The sequence below is a fragment of the Pleurodeles waltl genome, chromosome 4_1 (genome assembly GCF_031143425.1).
Source record: "Pleurodeles waltl isolate 20211129_DDA chromosome 4_1, aPleWal1.hap1.20221129, whole genome shotgun sequence".
Classification (NCBI taxonomy): Eukaryota; Metazoa; Chordata; class Amphibia; order Caudata; family Salamandridae; genus Pleurodeles; species Pleurodeles waltl.
The window spans coordinates 47,744,427-47,756,427 of NC_090442.1; the positions used below are offsets into that span (position 1 = coordinate 47,744,427).

Below are 12,001 nucleotides of genomic sequence, written 5' to 3' on the forward strand. Positions count from 1 at the left end.
TGATGCTTTTAGTATCCTGCCAAGCTTCTTAATTTCCTTGTGAGCTTGATATTGAGGAATAATTCATTTTTGTCTAGTGTGTCATACCGTAATTCTACATTTTCCACATACAGTATACAGAAAGCTAATCTAGTACACAGTCGTTAGAAATGGGGTCTCTGGTTGGCAGTCAGTTTACATCCTCTCCTAGTAGGGACCCTCACTATAGTCAGGGTAGGGGAGATACCCAGCTCAGATAACCCCTGCTTATCCCCTTGGTTGCTTGGCATAAGCAGTCAGGCTTATCGCAGAATCAATATGTAAAGCATTTGCATATAACACATAGTATTACAGTGAAAACACTACATAAGGACACCACACCAGTGTTAGAAAAATAGCCAATATTTATCTGTGTAAGACCAAAATGAGAAAAATCCAACATACAGTAATGAAGATCTGAACTTAAAAATACAGTTCCTTGAAGTCGATAGCTCAGTCTGGGGCTATCACGATGTCATGATCAACAAATCCAACAGTTCAGGCCAACCGCGGGGTTCCCGGGCCAGCTACGGTGTCAGAAAACCTGCAAACAGTACCTTGGGAATGTAGGGTGTTGTGATCCTCGCTGGTGGCGTGGCCAGCGTCTGTTCCGGAGGTCGGTGTGTAGTCTTCAGGCCCTTAATGTCACACGTGTTGCAGATCGAACTCTGTACTGATGACAAAGTTAGGAGCGCTGGTGTGGATGGTGTCTGGGCCGCGGTGCGAAGCAGGACGATGCGGCGTGCAGTGTCCACAGGTCACGGTACAGGCAGCGGCTCAGTAATAGCGTCCTGTGGTGAGGTCAGGGCTGCGGTGTGACAGGTGGTGTCTCCAGGTCACGGTGCAGGCAGCATCGTCATCATTGCTGAAGCAATGTCGTCAGTAGGCCCAAGGCATCGGTAGGCACAAGGCCGTGCCGCACCCATGGGTCGTGGTGCAGGCAGGGACATCTGTTAACGATGCTGGAGTCGATGGTGCTGGCGTCGGTGGACCGGGGCTGCGGTGTGGGATGGGACGATGCTTCGTGTACCTCATGAGCATTGTCCTCGCGCCATGGTGCAGGAAGCGGTCTCCATGCGGCGTCACCAGGTCACGGTGCAGGCATCGGTGACGTTGATGGCATGGTGGTGTTTTTTTTGTTTTGTTTTTCTGTTGCAACACAATACACATAGGGCCAGATGTACAAAACTTTGCAAGTCGCAAACAGCAAATTTTGCTGTTTGCGATGTGCAAAAAGCACATCGCGATGCTCAATCCCCGTTTTGCAAGTCGGTAACCTGATTACCGATTCGCAAAACGGGACTGCGAGTCGCATTTAAGAAGGGGTGTTCCCCTTCCTAATTGTGAGTCGCAGCGCGATGTTGGTTTGTTTTGTGACCGCGGTCGCAAAACAATCGCAGTTAGCAACCATTTCAAATGGGTGCTAACCCATTCGCAAAAGGGAAGGGGTCCCCATGGAGCCCCTTCCCCTTTGTGAATAGCATTAAAAACATTTTTCCAGAGCAGGCAGTGGTCCAATGGACCACTGCCTGCTCTGAAAAAATTAAATGAAAACGTTTCATTTTTTAGTTTTGTAATGCATCTCGTTTTCCTTTAAGGAAAACGGGCTGCATTACAAAAAATAAAAACTGCTTTATTTAAAAGCAGTCACAGACATGATGGTCTGCTTTCTCCAGCAGGCCACGATTCTGAAGGGGGTTGCAAATTGCGACCCACCTCATTAATATTAATGAGGTGTGCCTTTGCGACCCTCCCCCCCCCCCTGCGAATCGCAGATGGTGTCAGGGACACTATCCAACATTCTGAATTGCGACTCGCAAATTGGGAGTCGGTCTAACTCGCAATTTGCGGGTCACAATTCAGATTTTTGCTACATCTGGCCCATAGTTCCCAGTGCTGTAGGCAGATAAAGCAGACGTCTTATATATTATGAGTCTTTCAACAGGAGGCAAGCTCTAGTTCAAGTCCTTGTAGAAACCTCACAAGCAAAATACACAGCAGAGTCCACTCTTTTTCCTCTTTATGGCAGAAGCAGCAGATGCAGGCCATCCCAGCAAAGCACCCACAGCAAAGGGACAGTACTCCTCCAGCTCTTCAGCTCTTCTCCTTGCTGAGGTTCCTCTTGTTCCAGAAGCATTCTAAAAGTCTGGAGTTTTGGGTCCACTACTTGTATTCATTTCTCCCTTTTAAGTAGGCAGACTTCAAAAGAAAGTCTCTGTTGTTCACAAGACCCTGCCTTGCCCAGGCTTGGCCCCAGACACACTCCAGGGGGGTGGTGTAGGAAAGTACCATCTTGCCTGGCATGTTACCCCCATTTTTCACTGTATATATGTTGTTTTAGTTGTATGTGTCACTGGGACCCTGTTAACCAGGGCCCCAGTGCTCATAAGTGTGCCTGAATGTGTTACCTGTGTAGTGACTAACTGTCTCACTGAGGCTCTGCTAATCGGAACCTCAGTGGTTATGCTCTCTCATTTCTTTCAAATTGTCACTGACAGGCTAGTGACCAATTTTACCAATTTACATTGGCTTACTGGAACACCCTTATAATTCCCTAGTATATGGTACTGAGGTACCCAGGGTATTGGGGTTCCAGGAGATCCCTATGGGCTGCAGCATTTCTTTTGCCACCCATAGGGAGCTCTGACAATTCTTACACAGGCCTGCCACTGCAGCCTGAGTGAAATAACGTCCACGTTATTTCACAGCCATTTTACACTGCACTTAAGTAACTTATAAGTCACCTATATGTCTAACCTTTACCTGGTAAAGGTTAGGTGCAAAGTTACTTAGTGTGAGGGCACCCTGGCACTAGCCAAGGTGCCCCCACATTGTTCAGGGCCAATTCCCCGGACTTTGTGAGTGCGGGGACACCATTACACGCGTGCACTACATATAGGTCACTACCTATATGTAGCTTCACAATGGTAACTCCGAATATGGCCATGTAACATGTCTATGATCATGGAATTGCCCCCTCTATACCATCCTGGCATAGTTGGCACAATCCCATGATCCCAGTGGTCTGTAGCACAGACCCTGGTACTGCCAAACTGCCCTTCCTGGGGTTTCACTGCAGCTGCTGCCAACCCCTCAGACAGGCATCTGCCCTCCTGGGGTCCAGCCAGGCCTGGCCCAGGATGGCAGAACAAAGGACTTCCTCTGAGAGAGGGTGTTACACCCTCTCCCTTTGGAAAATGGTGTGAAGGCAGGGGAGGAGTAGCCTCCCCCAGCCTCTGGAAATGCTTTCTTGGGCACAGATGTGCCCAATTCTGCATAAGCCAGTCTACACCGGTTCAGGGGACCCCTTGGCCCTGCTCTGGCGCGAAACTGGACAAAGGAAAGGGGAGTGACCACTCCCCTGACCTGCACCTCCCCTGGGAGGTGTCCAGAGCTCCTCCAGTGTGCTCCAGACCTCTGCCATCTTGGAAACAGAGGTGCTGCTGGCACACTGGACTGCTCTGAGTGGCCAGTGCCACCAGGTGACGTCAGAGACTCCTTCTGATAGGCTCCTTCAGGTGTTAGTAGCCTATCCTCTCTCCTAGGTAGCCAAACCCTCTTTTCTGGCTATTTAGGGTCTCTGTCTCTGGGGAAACTTTAGATAACGAATGCAAGAGCTCAGCCGAGTTCCTCTGCATCTCTCTCTTCACCTTCTACCAAGGAATCGACTGCTGACCGCGCTGGAAGCCTGCAAAACTGCAACATAGTAGCAAAGACGACTACTGCAACTCTGTAACGCTGATCCTGCCGCCTTCTCGACTGTTTTCCTGGTGGTGCATGCTGTGGGGGTAGTCTGCCTCCTCTCTGCACTAGAAGCTCCGAAGAAATCTCCCGTGGGTCGACGGAATCTTCCCCCTGCAACCGCAGGCACCAAAGAGCTGCATTACCGGTCCCTTGGGTCTCCTCTCAGCACAACGAGCGAGGTCCCTCGAATCCAGCAACTCTGTCCAAGTGACCCCCACAGTCCAGTGACTCTTCAGTCCAAGTTTGGTGGAGGTAAGTCCTTGCCTCACCTCGCTAGTCTGCATTGCTGGGAACCGCGACTTTTGCAGCTACTCCGGCCCCTGTGCACTTCCGGCGGAAGTCCTTTGTGCACAGCCAAGCCTGGGTCCACGGAACTCTAACCTGCATTGCACGACTTTCTAAGTTGGTCTCCGGCGACGTGGGACTCCTTTGTGTAACTTCGGGTGAGCACAGTTTCACGCATCCTCGTAGTGCCTGTTTCTGGCACTTCTCCGGGTGCTACCTGCTGCTGAGAGGGCTCCTTGTCTTGCTCGACGTCCCCTCTCTCTCCTGGTCCAATTTGCGACCTCCTGGTCCCTCCAGGGCCACAGCAGCGTCCAAAAACGCTAACAGCACGATTTGCAGCTAGCAAGGCTTGTTGGCGTTCTTTCGGCGGGAAAACACTTCTGCACGACTCTCCACGGCGAGAGGGATCCGTCCACCAAAGGGGAAGTCTCTAGCCCTTTTCGTTCCTGCAGAAACCGCAGCTTCTTCTGTCCAGTAGAAGCTTCTTTGCACCCGCAGCTGGCATTTCCTGGGCATCTTCCCATCTCCGACTTGCTTGTGACTTTTGGACTTGGTCCCCTTGTTCCACAGGTACCCTAGATTGGAAATCCACAGTTGTTGCATTGTTGGTTTGTGTCTTTCCTGCATTATTCCTCTAACACAACTTCTTTATCCTTAGGGGAACTTTAGTGCACTTTGCACTCACTTTTCAGGGTCTTGGGGAGGGTTATTTTTCTAACTCTCACTATTTTCTAATAGTCCCAGCGACCCTCTACAAGGTCACATAGGTTTGGGGTCCATTCGTGGTTCGCATTCCACTTTTGGAGTATATGGTTTGTGTTGCCCCTATCCCTATGTTTCCCCATTGCATCCTATTGTAACTATACATTGTTTGCACTGTTTTCTAAGACTATACTGCATATGTTTGCTATTGTGTATATATATCTTGTGTATATTTCCTATCCTCTCACTGAGGGTACACTCTAAGATACTTTGGCATATTGTCATAAAAATAAAGTACCTTTATTTTTAGTATAACTTTGTATTGTGTTTTCTTATGATATTGTGCATATGACACTAAGTGGTACTGTAGTAGCTTCACCCGTCTCCTAGTTCAGCCTAAGCTGCTCTGCTAAGCTACCATTATCTATCAGCCTAAGCTGCTAGACACCCTATACACTAATAAGGGATAACTGGGCCTGGTGCAAGGTGCAAGTACCCCTTGGTACTCACTACAAGCCAGTCCAGCCTCCTACAGGTGGAGACTACATTGTATGAGGACAGGCATAGCCCTTTCAGGTGCTGGTGTCAGCTCATTCTTTCCCACTCTAATCCAGCAAGACTTATCAGGATATGCAGGACACACCTCAGCTCCCTATGTATCTCTGTCTAGAGGGAATTCACAAACAGCCCAATTCTCAGTCTGACCCAGACGTGGATTTCACAGGAGGCAGAGGCCCAGAATGGTTAAGCAGGAAAAGTCTCCATTTCTAAAAGTGTCATTTTCAAACACAGTCTGAAAACCAACTCTACCAAAAGATGTATTTTAAAATTGTAAATTCAGAAACCCCAAACTCCATTATCTATCTGCTCACAATGGGAAATTACAATTAAGAGGAATTTAAATTGCAACCTTATGTTAACCTCTGAGAGAGAGAGAGAGGCCTTGCAATACTGAAAAACAGATTTGGGAGTATTTCACTATCAGGATATGTAAAACACACTAGTACATGTCCTACCTTTAAAATACACTACACCCTGCCCATGGGGCTGCTTTGGGTCTACTTTAGAAGTGCTTTACATGTACAAAAATGGAAGGTTTTGCCTGGCAAGTGGGTGAATTTGCGGGGTCCTCATGGCAGTTTAAAACTGCAGACACTGCAATGGCAGGTCTGAGACATTTACAGGTCTACTAATGTGAGTGGCACAATCAGTGCTGCAGGCCCACTAGAAGAATTTGATTTACAGGCCCTGGGCACACATAGTGCACTTTACAAGGGGCTTTCTAGTAAATCAGGTATGCCAATCATGGAAAACCAATGAGAATCACTATATATACAGAGCGCACATGCACTTTAGCAGTGGTAAAGTGCCCAGAGTACTAAAGCCAACAAAAACAGGTCAGAAAAAATAAGAGGGAGGGAGGCAAAAAGTTTGGGGATGACCCTGCAAAAAGGGCCAGGTCCAACAACAGTACAAGCCACATAATTCCACTTCACATAATTCTACTCAGTCCATGCCACATACTTTCACTCCTATGCTACACAGTTAAGTGCCACATAAATCTACTACACATTACACAATTTCATTCCAGGTCATATAATTCTACACAACATCACATAATTCCACTCAACACAATTTTACTAAAATGTCACACAATTGCACTCAATGCCAACAATCCCACCCCACGCAATTCCACATCTCACAAACCCACACAACACAAAGCCATGCCACTCCCCACAATTCCATACAAAATAATTCCAACCCACGGCAAGTAAATCCATACCACTTACCTCCGCTCTACTCTATGCCACATACTTCCATTCCACCACACACAAATCCACGCCACTTCAGATAATTCAACTCCATGGCACACAAACTTCATGCTGAATAATTCTGCCACAGGCAACATAATTTTACTCCACTCAACCCACCATAATTCGACACCTCGCTATTACATGCCCCTAATTCCATGCCACTCTATACTACATGATTCCATTACATGCCACATAAATCTACTCCACACAACATAATCCATGTAGAACCACCTAATTCCCTACCACGTCGGTGAAAGCCACTATTTGCCACACAAATCAACTTCACATAATGGCATTCTGGCACACAATTGCACTCTGTCACAAAGTTGCACTTTTGACAAACTCCATGTCGCACGATGCAACGCCGCACAATTCACCGCCAAATAATTGTCCACCAAGCCACACTGTTTCATTCCATAGCATATAATTGAACTGTGCATAATCCACTCTGCTCCACACAGTTTCACTCCACGCCACAATTTCAGTCCGCCCAGTGCAGCAGAATTCCACGGCACACTATCCCACAACACCCCACGTACCACACCTAGCCACATAATTTAACTCCACACACTTGCAGTCTATTCCACACATTTGCACTCCACAGCACACAATTCCATATGTCACAATTCCACACCACACAATTCCATGCTACACCACATAATTTCAGACCTCTCCATATTATTCTGTGCCACACAATTACATTTAAAGCTACACAGTTCCACTCCACGCCACATAATTCCACTGCATGCCAAATAATTTCACTCCCCATAATGGACTCCATGCCACATATCACATAACTCTGAGTCCCTCAATACCACAGACTATAGTGCCACACAATTCTATACCACAAAGTTCCAGGCAACATAAAGTCAGTGCACGCTGGATAACTTCAGTCAGTACCACACTACATAATTTCATGCCATACCACATAATTAAACTCCATGCCAGAAAATTCCACGCCGTGCTACAAAATCACATTTAACGCCACATAATTTGACCGCACTCCACATAATTTCACTCCAATCTGTCACCTACTTCCACTAAACCCAACAAAGTTATAATGCACACAATTCCATCCCATATAATTCTACTACAATCTACATAATCCCATTCCAGGCCATACCACATAATTCAACACCACACAGTTCCACACTATCATTCCAAGTCACTCTATTGTACTCCACGCCACCCAGTTCCATGCCACATAATTCCATGGCACTGAATTCCACAAAACATAATTCCACTTCATCACACAGAATTGGACTCCACTTCACACAAATCCACTCCACTCTGCATATTTCTGCTCTGCACAACATAACTAATCTTTGCCCCAGATAATTCCACTCTGTGCTGCATAGTGCCACTCCACATCATTCCATTCCACACTATTGCACTCAAAGTCACACAGTTGCACTCTTTGCCATACTATTCCTTCTCTAACAATTTCATTTGATGCCGCACAGTTCCACACCATATAATGTCACTCCATGTCACACAATTTCACAGCACATAATTCCATGAAACATAATGCCACTCCACTCTGTGCGGCCTAATCTGACTCGACTACATATTAACCCACTCCATTCCACATAATTTCACTCCAGTTCACATAATTCCTCTCTTTTCCAGACACAGAGCTCCACTAACCCTCTCACAGCTTCTAGGTGCTTTCGGGGTGTTAGTGACAAAGATGGCAAATGTCCAATCGGATTTTTGGATCTTCAGAGGCACGTTTGCCAGGCTCTATTTCATCAAGGTCGACAGTCGAGGACCACAGTTTTGCAGTCTTCTTTAGGGTGGCATGAACTACATGTGCACAGGTGCAGCAGTGCTGCAGTCGTGCTGTCCAGTGTCAAAGGCACACTTTGGGTGCAAAGGAGCAATGCCATTCACGAGCTCAGTAGGGCAAGCTGATCAGGCGTACTTTGGCAAGCACCAGGGCTACTACGATGGGAAGGACAATGGAGACTGCTCAGACATTTTTGGGGAATGCAGCAGTTCCTCTGATGGATTCAGGGACTGGCCTTCAGTTTCGAGATTGTGAGTTCTGATTGTGGCATCTGATAGAGAATTCGTGCAGCAGATTCCTTACCTTAGAATTATCCCTAGGCGTCAGGCAGTTATTCCTCCAGATCGGACTCCAGGTGATTCCAACCCTCATCTCTGGGAAGCCATCAGTCGGACAGACACCAGTCCTGTTTGCACAGTAGCCCTCTAGGGACTCTGTGGGATGACCCTACACCCGGCCCTCCTAGGGCAAATAGGCCTAGTAGAACAAGTAATTCAGGAGCCCCCACTCATAAAAAGGGGGGACAGACAGGGGATGTGGATTCTCTGCCGCTTCAGAACTGTGTCCTTCCCAGGTCTCATGTTGCTAACCGCTCATGAACGACTCAGTGATGGAACGTGTAGACACCTTGTGTGCTCCCCGAGTCATTGATAATGAACCCAGCACTGGACATCACTTGTATGATGAGGGACCGCTGGCTCTTTCTATTTCTGTAGAGGTTCTCACAATGTGCGGGATGCAGTCTCTATAAAAAAAAAAAAATCAAAAGTTTGACACACTGCACATTCTGTTGTCAGTTGTAGACACCCGATGGTGTTTATGAAATTGTATACTAATGTCTTGTGTATATTTAAAGAACACATACGTGAGTAGTCTAATCATGTCCTACTATGGGCACCTTTCTTTGATTTGGAACATATACCATATAACAAGACATCAGTGAAATTGGCTCATCTGGTTTGGCAAAGGTGAACAAGGGCAGCCAGGACCTGGACGATTCTTCCTGCACAGAGGTAGGTGTGTTCTTTTGTCATGCACGCTGGACTACATACAGAATGTTCCTAACTACCCATGACAGGGCGCACTAGGAGATGCCACATCCCACAAATATTGCACCTGAGTAACTTCTGGATGCTGTCAGGTGCAGAGTCCACACTACCTGTACATGTGTAGCCTTGTGTGTGCCTTCCTAGTAAACCTCTAATTCATAGTCATATTTTTATTGCATGATTACTTAAAATTGTTGCAGAATACACATAATATAACAAAATGAAATACAAAGTGTGTGTATACATTGTGTGTATACATTGTTCTACCTGCAAAGCGTTTTATCGTGGTGAGTCACAGTATGTTTAGGTAAAAGAAACGCACTTTCAATATAAGACATCAGCAAGTAATTCAAGAAGTGTGTCACTGTTGAATAATATTATCAGTTCTTAGCCGGTAAAATTAGAACCCCTTATGTAAATATAAAACTTGAAAAGTGGGAGGTACAAAGAAAGATGGTTAAACTTGATGAGTTCCTGGTGTTGTACTTAAGAAATAAAATATTAATTTACAGCTGTTAAAATAGTTAAAAGTTGAATCAAATGGAAATGCGATTTTTATTCAGTTTTGCTTGCAGCTGCAAGATCAATTTCCCAAATTTGGCCAGTTCTGCTGGTTTCCTTAGAGTGAATACCAGAATTCTAGCCTCAGTACAAGATCTTATGCAGTGGCAAAGGAAGAGGGGTCTAAGTAAAGTGTGTTGTGCGTTCATCAGTACCGGGCAACAGCATAGTAGGTGGATGAATGTCTCTGTTTTATAGCCGCAGAGCCAGCAGCAGTTTATGTTGGTGAGAGAGCACCATTTTGGGTTCAGTTCCTTTATTTTTAGGCCGAGCACTCTGGCAAAAGCGATCCGTGTCACGCAGGCCTTCCTGATTGTGCAGGCTAGGTAGGGCTGAGATGCCAGATACTGTGTCATTCTTCTAGGATGCCGCCACCGCTCTTTGCACTCTGATAAATGCACTCATCCCGGGAGGTCAGCGCTCATTGGCATGTATTAGCTCTAGAATTACCACAGTTATCCAAGTAACAGATGGAGCGATCAAAGAAACCATAACTGATTTAATGAGCCATTCTCAGTTTCACTGTATCAGCCGTGTGTACTTACACGTGCATGGCTTAATCTTTGAGACAAGCATATGCTACTGGCAAGATCAACCAGGTAACTGGCAGGATCAACCAGGTAACAGTACACACCTCTAATTCATATATTGGATCTAAGGTGACCACCTTCTGAATCTGTACATGCTGTACACCTCCTCCCTTATCCTTCCTGTCCGCTGCAGATCAACTAGAGTACATGTCCTCACCGACGCATAGAGGGTTTCCGCTCTATTTGTCAATGCATCTTGTAGGTTTTGCAAGTCTTCAACAATTGCAATCGATTGTTACATACATTGGGTAACTCTCTATATTGTCATCACATTTTGGAGATCTCTATTGCTGGTTGCATTTTGTGGATTCCTTGCACATTTGGTACCTGTGCTATTCTTGAAAAAAATTATTTTTAGGGTTTTGTGCATGAGTTTTTTTTGTTTTTGGCGTTGCAAATCAGTTTGTGTGAATTACAAACACTTAGTATAACAGGGCCTTACTTGTAGCTACTCTTTAGGGTCTGATGAGATTGTGTGGTTGAATGAATTTGAATTGACTTGTGATCTTCATCAGATGAGTGATGCTGGTAAGGCAGCTGCTTTACTGTGCCGACTACGTCCACCGGGCAATGAAGGTGTTCCTTGAATTACAATAACGTAAGCGTGACTATAGGAAGTAGTCTGTTACAAGAAGGGTGGGGCAGACTCTCATGTTTCACTGCTAAACTTACAACAGTGCAGATAAGGTGCTACTTGGGATACATTGATGCATGACATTCAGAAGGGTTTGGTTGGGTGTGTCAAGGGGACAAAATATAAACATTAGAGGTTGTTTAATTTGCTGGTAATTGAGCAGCTGGTGAGTGTTCATCAAATGGATTCACAACTGTATTTGGCAAGTTGAAGGAACGTGCATCCCATGCTGACTGTGGGTACAGAACTGACAGGATGGTCTGGTAGTAATCTAGTGGTGAAAGCTCATGGTAATAGGAGTATCTCACAGCAGCTCACAGTTTCAGGAATAGTCACAAGGATTCATAGGTAACTTCACAGGAGAGAAACCAGAGGAGAAGGAGCAGGGTCGTAAGATTGGGCATGGACGAGATAGACGAGCAGCACCCCCAACTGAACCCAGAGAGTGCTGTTACAACTGCAGGGTTCGGAGCTGAACTGCTCACACAACATTGCATCACCACTGGTAACAAACTTAGGTTTCAGTCTGGCTGAGGCGTGCCAGAGTGACCGCCCCATACTACTGAGAGGCCAACGGAGGAATCAGACCTTGAATCCATCTAACAGGAAAGACTATTAGAACCTGTCTGGGTGGATGGCACCGAGGTGGATGCTCATGTGGTAGATACATCCAAGGTTCAATTTAAGTGCCCGGCCGTAAAATAAAGCCAGTGATATTTGGAGAGACCCGAAAGGTACCTGTTGGACCTCCGCATAAGACTGCCTGCTGGGGAATGACCTTAAAGTTTGGATTGCACTGGAGGCTGTAAACGAGT

The 12,001-nt window shown here is 46.2% G+C and overlaps 1 protein-coding gene across 3 annotated transcripts in view; it reads left to right on the forward strand.

The window, feature by feature from the left end:
- LOC138287365 (zinc finger protein ZFP2-like) overlaps window positions 1–12,001 on the forward strand; it is an 82,857-nt gene that overhangs the window by 23,790 nt on the left and 47,066 nt on the right. The window contains exon 2 of one of the 3 annotated variants that reach the window (XM_069227739.1): window positions 9,286–9,365. The exons of the other annotated variants lie outside the window; for them this stretch is intronic. The gene's annotated coding sequence lies outside the window, so the exon portion shown is untranslated. The remainder of the gene's footprint in view (window positions 1–9,285; window positions 9,366–12,001) is intronic. 3 annotated transcript variants of the gene reach the window in all.